The sequence below is a fragment of the Malus domestica genome, chromosome 08, assembly GCF_042453785.1.
Source record: "Malus domestica chromosome 08, GDT2T_hap1".
NCBI classification, from domain to species: Eukaryota; Viridiplantae; Streptophyta; class Magnoliopsida; order Rosales; family Rosaceae; genus Malus; species Malus domestica.
In genome coordinates this window covers 20345378-20364980 of record NC_091668.1, presented here as the reverse complement: position 1 = coordinate 20364980, position 19603 = coordinate 20345378, and the positions used below count along the sequence as shown (strand labels likewise).

General features: G+C 35.6%; 1 long non-coding RNA gene across 1 annotated transcript; it reads left to right on the top strand.

Annotated features, from left to right (window-relative positions):
* Positions 1 to 5952: 5952 nt before the first annotated feature.
* On the top strand, positions 5953 to 9054 carry LOC139198182 (uncharacterized). The gene is made up of 4 exons (XR_011583441.1): positions 5953 to 6155; positions 6252 to 6364; positions 7005 to 7071; positions 8983 to 9054. It is a non-coding gene; the product is annotated as an uncharacterized lncRNA (long non-coding RNA).
* The last annotated feature ends 10549 nt before the right edge of the window (positions 9055 to 19603 follow it).

Genomic DNA, 19603 nt, shown 5'->3' with positions numbered 1-19603 from the left:
CTCTATTTGACAACCGGAACCCACCTTCTAAAATTGTAAAAAGAAGATACAAATAATCTTTTTTATTTGCAGCTTCCCTCGAAGATGGATAATTTACAATCTATCTTCCAGCAAAGAAAAATTGTAAAATGTTCATTTCGAGGCATTTTTCATCCAATTGGATATTGCTCTTAGTTTTGTGTGGTTGAATTATTTTAGAATAGAACAAATTCTATGATATTATAAACTTAAATCTCAATTTATTATCCCAAAAAATCTCAATTTATTTTATGTGGTACAAGGATGTTGTAAGATGATTCTATATAAGTTATCCCAAGTCTTGAGATTATGCTTGGCCGACAATAAAACTTGTTATGTATGACTATGATTATCTCTTGAAGAACAGTTCTCATTTGTTTGTTAATATGCATGAATTCATCTCCCATCGCCCCATCGTGTATACTACTTTTAGTACTCTACGTACTGGGGTAAGGGTTGACAGAAGAACTATACTCAGGCAAAGGGTGTATAAGTGTTGTTTTTTTATGACCAAATTTATTACTTTAGGGCATAAATAAGATCGATCTTTATTTAAAAATGCATCAACAACTTTCTCAATGATTGGGAAACAAAGTTGGCCAAGTAATTACTATGGCCTTCGTCGGGTACTTATAAACTGGAACATATTTGGCAAATTTGGTAGGAGAACTGCGACTCTGGATCTATCAAAGTCAAGTTGTTTCACTGTTCCATTTTGCTTTTTTCTTTTTTTTTTTTTTAATCTTAATATTTTTCCTGTTATAGGCAACTTATCAAAAGTGAGTATATTCCCATGACTATCAGAATTATTCCCTATATCAATGTCGTAATTAATTTGTATTTCTTCAATCTGCTGTTTGGTTTCTAAATTAACATGCATTGATGATCAAGTTGGTGAAGGTAAATTTGGTCCATTTAAACCTGCAGTAATCTCTCAAATGATTGATCAGGACTCAGGTGTGAACCGGGGCTAAGGTTACTTCAGTAGTTATGGTCGACCTTCAAGGATAGGGGAAATGTTATTTTTGGCTTTATTAGTTCAAAATTTTGGTTAAGAAAAATATGTTTCTTTTCAAAGTTTCATTCTATAGATCTTCCACCTAAAAAATGATAAATACACACTTTTTTAGCCTCATACACAAGCTTGTATACTATTCTCGTATGATTTATTCAATCTGGTGGTTAAAATAAAAAGAGAATATATGAAAAGTTCAAAATAATGTGTGAAAATCATCTCTATTGCATCTAATAATCCCCAGCCGGTCCCCTTTAAAACAAATCACCAAACATGTGGTTGTTATCAGGAAAATGCTAAAATATACATTATTTCTGATTTATATAGATTGCGTGTTCCCAAGTGTATATTTCCATCAACACTTCAGCTTTTCACTGCAAATCGTTCATGGATAAAACGGTTTACAAATGTAATATCATCAAATAAAAGGGGGGGGTGGGAAATTGGTCCGGGGAAACCTTTTGGTTATTTAATTTATTATTTAAATTATATTCCACGACTTGGCATTTCATCTATCGTAATTGTGCTTACGGACCATATACTTTTTGAAATTCAAGGGTTGTATATAACCGTTATAACCTACATGTAGGAAGGCGTCTACAACTTTAAGACAATAACAACACGCCTCTCTTGATATCATAAGCCAAATTATTGCTTATTCTTTTTACTATTTACTGCTTTGTTTATTGATACTAGTATTTGCCTATACACTTTGTGTGTATGAACACATTTTTTTAGAAAATGAGAAGAAGGGAGGGAGGGAGAGAGAGAGAGAGAGAGAGAGAGAACGAACGTGGGGGGGGGGGGAGTGGGAGGTTTTTGATTTTGGTTTTTTTTTTATATTTATTTATTTTAATATTGAAGGTATTTTAACATCATCTATATGTGAGACCTCAATAAAAAATAATAAAATTTGGACATGTGAAATTACATTATTGCTCATCATTTTTTGTGCGATAGAAAACTAATTTGTCTTTTCACCATCTTTTGATTGACAAAAAGAGTTTTATTAATTAGTAGAAATATATATATTTGATGCTTATTTATTGATATATATATATATATATATTATGCTTATGAGTTTATCTAATTGAATGTTTTTTCATGCGTAGTATGATGAGAATTATATATATTATCCTATAATACCTAAACAAAATATAAATGAATGTAAAATCATCAAACAATCACAATACTGCATGTGATAGTCACATGTAGTGCAAAAATCCTCAACTACAAAAATATATATAATTAAATATAAATATCGATGAACTAGTTTAAGAAAAAATTAAAAAAAACCACAATGTATTGAAATTCAGATTGTAAGGGGAAGGCTAATGTATTAGCTGGGAAGTTTCATAACTATAACCTAGCTAAGATTTGAGTCTGGTTGCAGAAAAGAAAGGGTCCGTAATTGACAGCTTTGAACCCAAAAGCAGAAGGGCACCTTAGAGAGACAGAGAGAGTGATTGAAAGCGATGGAGCTACATATAGCATTTAATGCATGTGTACGAGGGAAAGATGGGCCTTTCGTTTTTTTGCATGGGTTTTGACCAACTCCTAAATTTACAGTTGAAACAAAGCAATTGGCATCTGAGTTTCCACAGTGCGCAGCAAGCAAAACAAGAAGAATTTGCTGCACGCATCAGTTTTTACTACTTTTTAGCGCACAAATTGTTGGAGTTTTGAGCTCCTCTAAGTCCCACATCGGGGAAACTCAAGGAAATTTGAGATCCTTATATTAATTTAGTATGGGTTATAGAATTAGGTAATTGTATTCTGATAGAGCAGACGTTGTAGAACCACATTTGATTCAAATGACATAACTTCTGCGCTAGCCTTTACATTTGATTCATTCAAGTTAGTATCATTATAATTTCTGTATTTATTGTGTAATTTCATTCTGTTTTGTAAGTATTTTTTAGTAATAAAGTTTAAGAATTTAAGTTCTGTATTTCTGTAATTTTGTTTCTAAATTGTTCTCCAACACTGAGCGCTGCTGTAAAGATACAGAAGCTCCAAAATCTCTAAGGCTGCAATGGCTGTTTTGTAAACTTTACTTCAATGTATGCAAAACCAGAAAATAAGAGTTAATCTATATATTCTCTTTGTCTTTCTATAGCATCCCTCTTCTATATATCAAGCGTATTTGAAATTTCATTTGAATTTCATCAATGTTGATCGTTCGTCAACCACCGCAGGACGTCGGAACTACGTGCAAGTCCAAGGGCATATAACGTTGCTCAACTTCCCCAAGGATAATTCCAAGAAGGTCACACATGTTTTCAAATCAATCTCCTTCTGATCTAGCTATTTAGTATTACTGTTTAGTGATATTTCTCTTTACTTGTAAGTGAGAGGTCTTAAGTTCAATTCTCGTTAAAGTCGAATAATTTGAACTACATTATTATTAGCTCATTGTAAAATTTAACCTAAATATCGGTTGTTAGAAAGAAAAAAAAAACACAAAAAAACAAAAATCTCCTCCTGATCCTAAATTTTTTTTAACAATAGATCTAACAAATCAAACATGCCAACTTCCTCAACTTCGAGATCTGGTGATTGAACTATTTGATCGAGCTCGGTCTCGATCTCCAGTTTGGGCTTTTACCCATTCACCCGAAATAAAAGTATCGCATTGAAAAATAATATTATAGTATATTTTGAAAAATAATATTACAATTAGAATATTTCATGAATGTCATTTGCAATATTATTATTTTTCTTAAATCGTAAACATCATGTTGACATTAAAAACTATAAAACCAACGTGATGCACATGCCGAGAAATTAAAAAGCAACTACGTCATTCTGGTGAATGTGGACATGCCAACTTGCAACCAAGCTCAGTCGGCTAGTAAAATTGATGTGATGGTGGTGTTGAATGCGCTGTCAACTTCTGAATATGAGCAATCACGACCAAGGAAGGTCCTTGGGTTTTAAAACCTGAAGACAAGGTTGCTAGTCACTGCAAAGTTCAAGATCTTCTACACCAGATTCGGCTGCCACAATATATTCATGAAAAATATAGGTGCGCCAAATCAATATCAAGATGTAAGGACACAAATACTCAAGAGAGATAAACGTTTTGATGGTAAATGTTGTTTAGTCATTAGAATGCCAAACTCGTAAGTGCACCTAAGAGTAACCTAAGAGTAATCAATCAAGGACACCTCACTCGGCAGGGAAGCTAAATAAAGTGACTTCTTTCAGCAAAAGAATAAAAAATTTCTCACCGATTGAGACTTGGATAAATAATCAGTCAAGCTTGCAATAGTGTTGTTAATCTAAACTGAATATACTTCTCAATCGCCTGATTCTATGGCTCTAGTACTGTTAATCCAAGCTGAAAATGTCGCCAGTTACCAACACAGTAATGTTACTCCAAACTGAAGATATGTTTACGAAGTTAGGAGAGTAAGTGATTTCTCAGAAAATGAGAAGGGCTCGCGTAGAGTGAGTTTTTGTGCAGGGTGTTTGTGTGTTGAGTTAAAGGTTTTCTCTACGTAGCAAATCCCCATGTATTTATAGAGACGAATGCCTTGATACACAAGTCTGCCAAGTGGTAAAATTCTGATAATATTTCGATACCTCAGTATATTCTCTGAATATACTTGGATTATTCTCGGCTGAAACTCCATCATCAATCCTTGCCTATCATACAATTTAATTCAAACTCCATCTAGAAGCCAATCCTGATCTTCAAGCACTTTCAAGATAATTGTCAATAAGCCTTCAGATAATACTATAATTATCAAAATGTACAGTAATAATATCTAAAAAGGTGAGAAAATTATCTTGGCCTTCCTTTAATCTGACGACTCCAAACTTATGGGCCGAGTGCAAAACTTATGGGCCGAGTGCAAAATCGAGTAAAAACATTCCCCCCCCCCTGATTTCCTTGAGTTTCGGTCCACACATCCAATGGTTAAGGAAAGTAATCCTTTGACTGTTGGCTTCCTCAAGTTTCTCAGTCAAGAAGTACAAGACCAAATATAAGATATCGTCGAACTCAACTAGACAACGATATAAACCTTTTCGGCTGAACCTAGGTATGAACCTTCGGCTGAACTAATTAACCAGTCCACATGAAGGCCTACAAACTAAAATGGGTGGCCATTAAAATTGCATTTCTTTTGTGTTTTTTTTTTCTTTTGCAAACAGCGGCTTTTTGCTCCTTTATTTTCTCAAGCATCGGTTTAACAATTGAATGACTAAGAAAATAAAAATTATTTAAAAAACAAAAAAAAAATTGACCATAACGAGGAGGAGGCCAACAATGCTTTATTTTGAGTTGAGATATTTTTATATCATTGTCTTCCGATTGATTTTGATTCAGGCTTAAAAAAGTCTATCTCTGAATCTTTTTAATTCGTCTAAATATTGTCGATTCCCCACCGGCAAATGCTTTGAGTTATTATGCCCCTTGAGCATAATCACTTTGCCAACATTGGCTTTGACTCCAATTCATCTAAATTGCTTCATATCGATTTTATTTCCAATAATAATATTAATTGACATGGTTTTTTAATCTGAGACCGTGTTTTGGCCTTGTTACTCTTCTAACGAATCATCTTCTAAGTCAATTTTTGTATTAGGCTCAGAATGTTACAGCCCGTCCTAAATTAAGGTATATATTTTATCACCAAGCATGTAAAATAACAATAATGCCCTCGTGATTTAGTGACGTGGATGGACATATACAGTTTTAAATTATTCCCTCACTCGCAAAATTAAATGGTGCTCGACATCATGAGCACGTCGACATGAATTAATAATGAGTATGGGTGTAATTCTACTTTCGGGTTGGTTATTTCTTCTTTGGACCCATTTTTAGGGCCTTAACTCAATGGCCCAATTAAGGGCCGTATTACTCCCTCCACCAGTGCCTTTTTCCCCCTCATTCCAGAAAATTCCTTTTCTCCATCACACTCTTCTGCACCTCTCCTCCTCTCGGTGATCTCGTCCCAGACATCACACACATGCACTTACATATTTGCACCTACTACAACTATCAAAATCTCTCCCCTTCTTCCTCAAACCCCATACTCACCCTTTCTCACCCTTTGGAATTGTGTAGTTTTCGTATGGTAACTTCGTCGGAATCTCGAACCTTTTGACCAAGGTAAGTTTGGAATTTCCAACCTCAAGTCCTTCTCATGTTGAACTCCTAGTGATGTTTTTAATCTTAAATAGAAGGTTTGTGGGTGATTTAATACAGATTTCATCTCGGGGAAGAATTTTCCCAGATTTGTGGAAAGTGAACAGTGGTTGTTTGACCATTTTCAAACTAGATTTACAACCAACTTCGGTTCTCCGTTGGGTTTCTTAAGGGTATGATTCTCTTCTCTACATTTCTAACTTCAAAATGGCTTTTGAATCATCAAGTTTGATTTAGTATCGAACTAGAAACTAGCTAGGAAAGTTAGAAATTTTTTTCCAATTTTCTGAAATTCTTGGACCCGTGACCAACACCTTTAGACCACTCTTCCGGCGAACCCTGTCTATTTCACGAGCCCAAATGGGTATAGATCTATTTTCTACATTCCTAACTTTACTTAGGCTTTTGAATCAAGGATTTTGGTTGAGAATCGAGCTCGAAATGAGCTCTAGAAGTCTTGTGTTCCAAACTGCAAAAGTGCAGATTTTCGCAAGGAGGAAGAAGGAAAAAAAAAAAACACTAGAATCTATTGGGCCAGCCCAACCTTTAAACCATTTCAAATTGGACCTAAGCCATTGAATTGGTTTAGGCCTTATGTTCAAAATGGATTAAGTCCATTTAGTTTTAAGTTGGGTTTTACACTTAAACTAGATTAAGTCCAAAAATTATTCTAAAAATATGAGGATGCTCATGGGGTTGAGTAGGCCACGATGATATATTCAAACACCCCAATTGAGCGACGTATAAGAAATTGATCCTAGGTTTTGTATATGTGCTATTGAATTAACGTTAAATTAATTGTTTCACATATAGGTGAGACGTTTTCGGAGGACGAGTGTAGCCAGGCAAGACTTGGGGACTACGACCTAACTGTATACCAGTGAGTGGGCTTTTGGTTTATATATATATAGGGATAGGATCAAGGAACAAATATTTTTACACTTTTTAAGCCTTTTGATTACATGACATCAAATGGTTCTTATTTATTCATTAAATGACATGGATGCTTATGTGGATTTTAACTAATATTAAAGATAAATAAAACTGAACAAAATAAAATAAAATCTAGAAAATTAAAAATATAATTAAAAAAGAAAGATAATTTAACTAAAATTGGTTTTCCCATTCCCATTTCGATCAAGACTTGGATTCAGACTTTGAACCCTAATAAAAAAATCATGGAACTTCTTCTTTTCTGATGAGGAAGCTTGATAGAATCTCTTCTTTCATTTTATCAAAAATAAACCCTAATAATAACAAAACAAGATACTTTTTAAATTATAAAAATAAAAAAAATAAAAAAAAACGTGATACCAAGCATAGGTAATACCCAATGCAAACAAGGATTGAGTTTTTATTTTTATCAAAAATAAAACCTAATAATAACAAAACAACATACTCTTTTCCTTCCTTGGAGCTTTTATCGTATTTATCATCTTGTTTTTGAATTGGTGTGATAAAAACATGCTCGAGTTTATATTTATAGACGGTTTTTTAGACAAGTAATTTTGAAAAATAATCATTCAAATATTCAAGTACCTTCCAAGAAAACAAAACTGAATCCCCATCGTTCAACAACCGAAACACAATTCAAACTGAAATAACATGAACAAGGGTAATATATTCAACTTCATGTAATTGCCATAGGATCATGTATTACCCTTGACGAATAATTGTGCCTTGTATGACGAATATATGAAGTCGAAAGCTTCACTTAAACTGTTCATATTACCCTTGTATGACGAATATCTGATAATAATTGTGCCTTTTTTCATCAAGGGTAATATATTCAACTTCGTATCAATCTAGGGTTTCTTCCCCCTTTTAATTATATTTTTAATTTTTAAGATTTTTTTTTCCAGTTTTAGTTTATCTTTAATATTAGTTAAAATCCACATAAGCATCCATGTCATTTAATGAATAAATAAGAACCATTGGATGTCATATAATCAAAAGGTTTAAAAAGAATGTAAAAGTATTTGTAAAAATATTTGTCCCTTGATCCTATCCCATATATATATATATATATATATATATATATATACACACACTTGGTATTTTTCCCAGAAAACTTAATTAAATGGTTTTATATTTTGAATTGCCATGTCAAATGCTCTCTATGTTTGATTATGCATTAGTATGGTTATATATATTGTTGCTTGACGCTGCAGACACTTAGGTAAGCTTCAGATGAGTATATTGATGGTAGTGAGCTTAATTGTGTTGAGATGTATTTAGAGCTTATTATCTTGCACCTTGGTGTTAGTGCTCCGCCCGAGGATAAGGCCTAGCCTTCACGTGATCGTTCACCTCCCGCATCACATGCTCATCTTGGATCTAAGGCAGATGTCAGCCTGTCGTACAGACCACATTAGGTGGTTCCGACTCGTAGGTGACTTGCGATACTTTGCACAGCCTTCACGTGATCGTAGCACTTGAGCGTATTTATTTACACCTAGCCTGTCGTACAGACCACATTAGGTGGTGCTGACTCGTGTGCAAGATTTGATTGATAAGCTATGGTCCCAGCCGTACAGGTCACTTTAGGTGACTCCGACTGGCATACTATTTCATATTGGTTACATCTGGCCTACTTATTTCTTACTGAGATTTGACATGGTATATTTGTGGAATTGTTATTTCGAATATAGTTTTAAGATATAAATATGCATGCTATTTTCTGGGAAGTATATAGGTTTTACGGCAAGGGGTTATTATCTTTGATAATTGAAATTGTTTTTGAAAATCTTTGTTTTTTCCCACTCACACTTTCTGTTTTGCGCCCCTGCAGGTTTTAATTGCTGAAAGTTCGTATCAATGAGGATTCTTGGCAAATCTCAGGATAGATGGCTCTTCTGAGGGTATAATCATTATCCACTCTATTGTACTTACTTATGCTCTAATGTCACATGTGAAGTGGGTTCATTCCCGCTCACCATCGTACTTTGGTATTTAGGCACTCTTAGGTATAAATTTATTCATATTTTTCCACACCATCACACTTTATGGCTTCATCACCTTCCAGGTGTTTGTCACATCCCGGCCCGGGGTGGACCACTTCCCGGGCCCGCTCCACCACCGTAGCACGATATTGTCTGCTTTGGGCCCCGACCATGCCCTCACGGTTTTGTTTCTGGGAACTCACGAGCAACTTCCCAGTGGGTCACCCATCATGGGAGTGCTCTACCCCCTTTCTCGCTTAACTTCGGAGTTCTTACGGAACCCGAAGCCAGTGAGCTCCCAAAAAGCCTCATGCTAGGTAGGGATGGGAATATACATTTAATGATCACTCCCCTGGGCGATGTGGGATGTTACATGTTGGCCAGCACAGCTCAATTCGGAGTCCTAATGGACGTTCTGGGTCGGGGGTGTATCAGTTTGGTATCAGAGCATAAGTTGGGCAGTATTGCATCCATCACACGCGTGATGAAAGCATTCTATGTTCTTGAGTCTAATTTTCGAAATTGCCACCTCGTCGACTACGAAAAATGTGTTCGTTTTTCCTAAGTTTTTAGCAGTTTTGTCGACTTGTTGACATTTTAGAAGATTACTTTGGTGAACGCTTTTAGACTTAAAGCAAAGAACTTTTATGCCAAGGAAAGGTGGAGATTTGAGATTAGTTGAAGGCCTTAAAGCAGGGTTAAGGTATTGATATCGGGGTAACACTAGAGATCTATAAATCAATTTCATCATTATTCTTGAGCCATCATTATCAACCTTTTCGAGATAGAGAACCAGAACTAATTTTGATTCCTTGGCAGTACCCATTACTATACCATTTATTGGGATTTCTACGAAGTTTACTTCTTCAAGATTCCAAAATTGTCTTGTGTGACGGTAGGGTGCTAAAAGGATAGAACTTGACATAAGAACATGGGGAACAATCATTTTTGGTCCCCGATAGTACTAATCTCCTTAACCATTAGTTATTATTTCGGATCTTTAGGAGAAAGATCGATTTCCGTTTAAACTAGTTTTAAAGTAGAGTATTAGTAAATTTTCCTTTCTTTTGGTGATGTACTCATCATTTCGATGAGTATAGGCACCAGGGTGTGAGTTGTTGGGCCTATGAGTGGTGTAAAATCTTTGAGATAGTGAGTATTTTTTTTCCCTAAAATGATGGAACCATCTCATAAGATCAATTTCTTATCAGTCATCCAAAAACCACTATCTGAGCGGGCTCTAGTCTGTGTTTAGCCTCTAGCGACGCTACTAATTGACGATATTGTCCGATATCCATGAACTGTCAACCGGTATTCAGGCGGTATGATTTCTAATACTAGACACATGCTAGTATCTGGAAGTGATACTCTTGTGCCTTACCGCTGATTTACAGTACTAGGGTAGCGAACAATATTAAAATTATCGTATATGTGTCAATTAGCAGCACTACTAATAGATAGAATAACAGCGACGGTTGAAGCTGAAGAAACTAAACTTCAGAAAGTTAGGAACAAGCTTTGTATTAGGACAGTAAACTCATAGTTGTCTCTACCTTATCACCTATCTAGGTAAATAGAATCTCTTCAATTAGCCACCTTCTGGATCACTTCCATGGATAGATAGGAGAATTGAAGTACGAGTTAATTTCTCACTATTAGAGTGAGTTGAGTAATTAAAAAGCTGTGAGGATCTATTAGCACATGGCGTGGTGAAAGGAAATATTATGGTACATTTTGAGCACGTACATTCAGGCATCATATTCCAAAGCTTTACTTGAGATATTATCATCGATCTAATTTTTCATATTACACTAGTTTTCCTTGCGTCCATTAGAACAACTCCTACCATTTGGAAAAATTTAGTTATTAAAGCTTACCAATTAAGGAATTACCCAATCAAACATTTTATCTAGGATACTTCAAACCTAATTGCGACAGTGAAAGACTGAACCTTAGGTTTGTACCTAGACTTTAATAACTTTATCGGGTGACGATTAGAAACCATTTAAGTCCTACTACGAATGAATGGTCTTATCGGTGACTTTCTTAATTACCTCGACGGTGAGACCAAATTCTCTAAGCTCTGTTAGTCAGCTTATTACTAGATTTTTTTTATTAAAAACTTTGGGTAAATTGATACTCTTCTTGGGAGATGTGATATCAATGGACGAGATTATTTTCTTTTCCTAAAAAGTTTGTAACGAAAGAAAGTTGACATTATCACAAAGGGTTGTGAATTCGAGATATCCTTGATCTTGTTGATTTTATCGACAATTTATTAGTGATTTTCGCCTATAGTATCCTTCCTCACTTTTTGGTCAAGGAAAGTTAGTTTAGTTTCGAAAGTCGGGAATGAATAAAGTTTCTGACAACCGAATTGTTGTCTCATTTCATCATAGCTTTACACTCTTGGATGACGTTGATCTTTTGGAGATTCATGACAATGTATCTTTGAATGTTCAGCTGTGCAGAGGTAGCATGACGGATTATCACTTATATTTCCAATGTGTAGAATTGTTTGGAATGAGCCATCTTATCTTATCTATGACTTAGAGTTAACATTTATCATCTTTGCCTGAAAATCAAATGACATTTCTCTGTGGAGAACGTGTCCAAAATTCTTATCAACCTTAGAATTTCTTAAGTACTTTTACTCTTGGAATGAGCTAAGTTCCTAGCAGCGATAATAGAAGGACTAACTCAACATTTACGAGTGTATTATGGTGTATCAGTTTGGTTGAACAAAAAGGACATATCTATCCTTGAACACTTTCAGCTTATTCTATCCTATTTTAGTTGGAAAATTTGAGTATCGTTATGGTGTTACCTTTAACCTATCAAGAAATAGTTCGAATAATTATAATCCCTTTTGTTATATGAATGGAGTTGGGAAGTATCAGTATACGCTCTCAGTATGAGGTATTTTGTATGTGTAGAAAATGTGAAATTCAATAATCATGATGTTGAACCAATGCTATGCTTATGTGGTGTTCAATTGGTGGTAGCTTTACTTAAGTGGAAAGTCGTATTCTTCCAGCCTCAAAGTTTAAAGTGTTGACAATGATTTCATTCCTGAAAATGGGCGTTGAAATTTCAACAACAAAACACTTAGGAAGACAACTAAGATAGAAGTGGGACGTTGTTAACTTTTCCATGTGACGTGATCAAGAAGTTCTTGTTGTGACATGATCAAATGTGGAGGTAGGAAATGAATAAAATCGAGGCTCCCTTTGATATGTTTGAAGAGAATCATTTTTCTAGATACACCCCGCTTTTGATTAACGTTGAGAGGATATTGAGGATATGGAGTTCAAACTTCCTGGACAACCACAATTTTTTTTTAATTGTGTCCAGAGGATGATGGCATTATGAGGAGGCTACTTCTAGACTTCTATACAAGTTCAGGCAAACAGAAATCCGACAAGATTATCATCTTGGGGTATTTATATTTCATCTTGCTACATGTTTCACTTCCCAAGCCTTTGGAAGTCTTTATGAAGACTATGAGGATTAGATGTTGTTAGTATCACATTTCTACCCCTAGACGAACGATTAGCCTGAAACAAGTTACTCAGACCTTAGTGGACGAATTGCATCTTGTTCGTTCCACCATTAGCTTGGTTGCAACCAAGGAAGAAAATATCGGTGATATCGGAAATATCGGTAGTCCGAAAACACGGAAATATCGATGGAAATATTGGTAAAATATCGATATCGATAAAAATTACATGGAAACCACGGAAATTGTAAAAAAAACTTGGAAATTTTTATTGAAACTTTGTAGGATGTTTATTTAGTCAATTATCTATTAGTTTATCACAAAAAAATGGAAGGAAATGCATTGCATGATGGATTTAACATTATCAAGTTGATTATATAGCGATCTGACAAACATTATGAGTGTAGAAAATATGTAGTAATTAATGAAAGAAGTCTAAACACACCATAATCATTTATATATAATGAATTAGTACAATATTTTACACTTTAGTACCACATAGAGTTCCTATGAGGTTCAAATTTGTCACTATCGTCATCATCTCTATGTGTAGAATGAGTGTATTGTGAAGAGTAGTTATCAAATGATAAATCCCCAAAATAGTTTTGCATGTCACAAATTTGCATGTCCCTTAAATATGGAACCCTTTGTGTTCAAGCTTTGGAATGGATCTGGAATGGCTTTGAAAATGGTAAGGGAAATAAAATAATAAATAACATTAAACATATTAAAATTATCCTAGGGAATAATTATACAACATTACTTAATTACTTAAAAAAAATTAACATGTAATTGTTAACAATACTTAATTACTTACAAAAACTAACATGCAAGTATTAACATTACTTAATTACTTAAAAAAATTAACATGCAATTGTTAACATTACTTAATTACTTACAAAAACTAACATGCAAGTATTAACATTACTTAATTACTTACAAAAACTAACATGCAAGTATTAATTACTTAAAAAAAATTAACATGTAATTGTTAACATTACTTAATTACTTACAAAAACTAACATGCAAGTATTAACATTACTTAATTACTTAAAAAAATTAACATGCAATTGTTAACATTACTTAATTACTTACAAAAACTAACATGCAAGTATTAATTACTTAAAAAATTAACATACGAGTTCACACAAATTTTGTTGTTGTTGTATAAATTATAAGAATATAAATATAAGTTTGTAAACTTACTTTAAATATGGAACCCTTTGTGTTTAAGCTCTGGATCTGGAATAACTTTGAAAGGGGTAAGGGAAATAAAATAATCGAAAAGGCTCCTCTGATACTGATACTCCACCTCTTGAAATTTTTTCACAATGACAACTTTGAAAGAATAACACAATAACTCTGAAACTCCACCTTTTAAAACAATATTGGCACACGGTTTTGAATGAAACCACCGTCCATGGTTTGAAAAGACTACAAATTATAATGGTAAAAGCTGCATGAAATTGTCCAAATAATTGTTCGTGTTGTCGAGAATATGGAGTGAGTCATGTGTCCTCCTGACAGGAGGAACCCACACACACACACACAAATGACCACCATTCATGGTCTGAAAAGAATACAAATTATAATTGTCTCATGTCCAAATAATTGTAAAACTTGTCAGGGATTATTGAGTGAGTTGTATCCTCCTGACAGGAGGAACCCACACACTCAAAAGACACATCGCACGCACACACAACGCACGCACGCAGACAACCTCAGTCTCTCTCTCTCTCGATCCTTCTCGTTCTCTTTTCTCCCTTATCTTCTTCCACACACACACTCACACAGAGAGCTCCTCAGTCTCTCTCTCTCTCGATCATCCTTCTCGATCTCTCTTCTCCCTTCTCTTCTCCCACACACACACTCACACAGAGAGCTCCACAGGTTGACATCGGATCCAAGTCCAACACACGCACACACAGAGATCGGACTCACAGAGATCTCCGATCTCTCTTCTGCCAAACACACACACGCACACAGAGATCTCTCGATCTCTCTTCTCCATTCTCCAATCTCTCTTCTCCCTTCTCCGATCTCTCTTCTCCCAAACACCCACATACAAAGAGAGATCTCCGATCTCTCTTCTCCCAAACACACACACACACACACAGATCTCTCGATCTCTCTTCTCCCTTCGCCGTTGATCGTGGCTCAGGTGAAGTCAGAGGTGTGCCGCTGAGCAAGGATCGTTCGTCTTCGTCTTCGTCAGGTGAGATTTCATGAAACCCTAAACCCTAAACCGACTTCACCCTGCCTTGAATCGTTTATGCATGCGTGAAATCTGATGTATATATGTGAAATTGATGTTAAGATTCGTGTTTTTGCAAGGTTTTTGGGACGAAACCGGCCCGGGAATCGCCCCACCGTCTCCGGCGTTCTTCTCCGACGTCGCCTCGGATTCCGATTCCACCGTCCATGGATATTTCGCCGATATTTCCAAAATATCGCGATATTATCGATATTATCGATAATATCGCGATATTTGGCCGAAAAGCATTCGGATACCACTTTTAATATCGCCATCCCGAAAAACCGATAATATCGGCGATATTTCGCCGATATTATCGGCATTTTCTTCCATGGTTGCAACATACCATTATCTTTATTTTAGTTGCTTGTAACCACGGTTACTATTTTGGTTTAGCTATGGTACCATTGGAGTTGACATACAGAGACTTTATGCACAGTGCATATTTGATAGACGCTTACTTTTGTTAGAGTTATGGGTAACTACGGTTATATTCCTACTTAGGAGTATTTGAATGATTGAGATTGTGATGTAGAAATTTTATGTTATTGGCAATGTATGTGTAATTCCCAATAGGGGGCATGATGGTAATATTGCACCCTCGGGAATTGTTACTTGCTTATCGAGACAACAATGAGTTGTCAGTATTGCAGGCTGCAGACTATAATATCAATAACTTATTTGTTAGGTTTGTTAAGCAAGTAAACAAGTAGGTCATTCTACGTTAGTATTTGTATTTACTTATATAATTAGTTATTTATTGTTTGGGCTCGACCCAAAGATAATACATGCTTATTTTCGAAGTACGTTACGCTACGAGTGCGTTTGTGAAAAATATTTTATGTTCATTTTTTATTTCAGTACAACTATTTTAACTTTACTTCATTACATAAATATTCTGATGTTATGTTTTATACGTCTATTTTTGGACCCTATGTTTTAATAAAATATTATATTTTGGCATGATATTGAAGGAGAAAGAAAGTTGAGCTTGGAGGTATGAAAGAGGAATAATTGCAATCCGATTGCGACGGAATGACATTCTCTTGTATACATCCGCTCTAACTTGATATCTCCTTCACGTATTTATTTTTCTACTGCCTTTTCACTACTTTTGTCTAGTAAATGATTTTAAATTCCGGGGACGTAGGTTGTTATAGCCCGTCCTAAATCAAGGTATATATTTTATCACCGAGCATGTAAAATGACAATAATGCCCTCGTGATTTAGTGACGTGAATGGACATATATAGTTTTAAATTATCCCCTCGCTCGCGAAATTAAATGGTGCTCGACGTTACAAGCACGTCGACATGAATTAATAACGAGTATGAGTGTAATTCTATTATTTCGGGTTGGTTATTTCTTCTTTGAACCCATTTGTAGGGCCTTAACTCAATGGCCCAATTAAGGGCCTTATTACTCCCTCCACCCGTGCCTTTTTCCCCCTCATTCCGGAAAATTCCTTTTCTCCCTCACACTCTTTCGCACCTCTCCTCCTCTTGGTGATCTCATCCCCGACATCACACACACGCACATACATATTTGCACCTACGGCAACTATCAAAATTTCTCCCTTTCTTCCTCACACCCCATACTCACCCTTTCTCACCCTTTGAAATTGTGTAGTTTTCGTATGGTAACTTCGTCAGAATCTCGAACCTTTCGACCAAGGTAAGTTTGGAATTTCCAAGCTCAAATCCTTCTCATGTTGAACTCCTAGTGATGTTTTTAATCTTAAATAGAAGGTTTATAGGTGATTTAATACATATTTCATCTTGGGGAAGAATTTCCCCAGATTTGTGGAAAGTGAACAGTGGTCGTTTGACCGTTTTCAGACCAGATTTCCAACCAACTCCGGTTCTCCATTGGGTTTTTTAAAGGTATGATTCTCTTCTCTACATTTCTAACTTCAAAATGGCTTTTGAATCATCAAGTTTGGTTTAGTATTGAACTAGAAACTAGCTAGGAAAGTTAGGAAAAAAATTCCAGTTTTCTGGAATTCTTGGACCCGTGACCATTTGGCCACTTTTAGACCACTTTTCTGGCAAACCCTGTTTATATCATAACCCTAAATGGGTATAGATCTATTCTCTGAATTCCTAACTTTACTTAGGTTTTTGAATCATGGATTTTTGTTGAGAATTGAGCTCGAAATGAGCTCTAGAAGTCTTGCGTTCCAAACTGAAAAAGTCCAGATTTTCGCAAGGAGGAAGGAGGATAAATATATATATATATATGTATACAGGGAGCTTAAGGGGAGGGATCCCCATTTTTTCAAAAAAAATGGGGACACGCTCCCCACCGTTAGATTGACTTTAATGAAATTGTGTGGTTGAGATTAAAACACAGGCCATAGAATCGCAACCACAGGATTTCATTTAATTCAAATCCAACGGTGGGGAGCGTATCCCCATTTTTTTGAAAAAATGGGGATCCCTCCCCTTAAGCAATTCCTATATGTATATATATATATATATGTTGGGCCAGCCCAACCTTTAAACCATTTCAAATTGGACCTAAGCCATTGAATTGGTTTAGGCCTTATGTTCAAAATGGATTAAGTCCATTTAGTTTTAAGTTGGGTTTTACACTTAAATTAGATTAAGTCCAAAAATTATTTTAAAAATCTGAGGATGCTCGTGGGGGTTGAGTAGGCCACGATGGTATATTCAAACACCCTAATTGAGCGACGTATGAGAAATTAATCCTAGGTTTTGTATATGTGCTATCGAATTAACGTTAAATTAGTTGTTTCACATATAGGTGAGATGTTTCTAGAGGACGAGTGTAGCCATGCAAGACTTGGGGACTACGACCTAGATATATACCAGTGAATGGGCTTTTGGTTTTTAATATATATACACACACACACACTTGGTGTTTTTCCTAGAAAACTTAGTTAAATGGTTTTATATTTTGAAATGCCATGTCAAATGCTCTCTATGTTCGATTATGCATTAGTATGGTTATATATATTGTTGCTTGACGCTGTGGACGCTCAGGTAAGCTTCAGGTGAGTATATTGATGGTAGTGATGGTAGTGAGTATAATTGTGTTGAGATGTATTTAGAGCTTATTATCCTGCACCCCGATGTTAGTGCTCCGCCTGAGGACATGGCCTAGCCTTCACGTGATCGTTCACCTCCCGCATCACACTCTCATCTTGGATCCAAGGCAGGTGCTTGCCTATAGTACAGACCATATTAGGTGGTTCTGACTCGTAGGTGACTTGCGATACTTTGCACAACCTTCACGTGATCGTAGCATTTGAGCGTATTTATTTACACCTAACCTGTTGTACATACCATATTAGGTGGTTTCGACTCGTGTGCAGGATTTGATTGATGAGCTATGGTCTCAATTGTACAGGTCACTTTAGGTGACTCCGGCTAACATACTATTTCATATTGGTTTATTCCACCTGACTTACTTATTTCTTACTGAGATTTGACATGGTATATTTGTGGAATTGTTATTTCGAATATGGTTTTGAGATGTAAACATGCATGCTATTTTCTGGGAAGTATACAGGTTTTACGGCGAGGGGTTATTACCTTTGATAATTAAAATGGTTTTTGAAAAGCTTTGTTTTTACCCACTCACACTTTCCGTTTTGCGCCCCTCCAGGTTTTAATTGCTGAAAGTTCGTATCGACGAGGATTCTTGGCAAATCTCAGGATAGGTGGCTACTTCTGAGGGTATAATCCTTATTCACTCTACTGTACTTACTTATGCTCTAATGTCACGTGTGAAGTGGGTTCATTCCTACTCACCAGCGCACTCTGGTATTTAGGCACTCTTAGGTATAAATTTATTCACATTTTTCCACACCATCACACTTTATGGCTTCGTCACTTTCCAAGTGTCGGCTAGCACATCTCGATTCAGAATCTTAATGGATGTTCTGGGTTGGGGTGTGTCACAGAAACTTGAATATTTTTTTCCAGGCCAACCATATTTTCCCTTTAGGCAAACGAACAAGAGGCCTAACTTTTTCCTCAGCCAAATTGATAATCCATTTATTTGTATTCCAGATGTAAGGAAAAAGTTTTTCATCTAGCCAGGTATTAAATCGAGCCATGTCTTCGTTCACCCACTATTCTTGTAAGGCACTAGGAACTTTCATTTTGAAAATGTGAGCGAAGGATTTTCGCCTCTCTTCATGGGCATCAAGAATTTTTTTCGCTTCCTATGCTCCTTATTTTCCTCGCACTTTTCAATGTGTTTCTCTATTTGCCTAATATTAAATAACCTGGTAACACATCACTTCATCTAGAAGGCTAACGAGATGACTTCTTTTAGCGAGAGAATCAAAGACTCCTTGATGGCAAAGACTTGGATAGATAACCAACCAAACTTGAAGTAGTGTTGTTAATCCAAACTAAAGATACTTTTCGATCACCTGATTCTACAGCTCCAGTGCTGTTAATCCAAAATGAAGATGTTGCCGATTGTTAACAGAGTGCTGTTACTCCAAACTAAAGAGGTGATGGGCGGAGTTAGGTCAGTTAGTGATTTCTCAGAGTGTGAGAAGGGTTCCCGAAAAGCAAGGTTTTATGCAGAACTTTTGGTGTTAAGTTAAAAGTCTCTCTACGTTGCAAATATCCTTGTATTTATAGAGATGAATTCTTTGATACCCAAGTCTGCCGAATGGTAAAATACTAATAATATTCCAATTTCTCAACATATTCTCTAAATATATTCAAAATTATTCT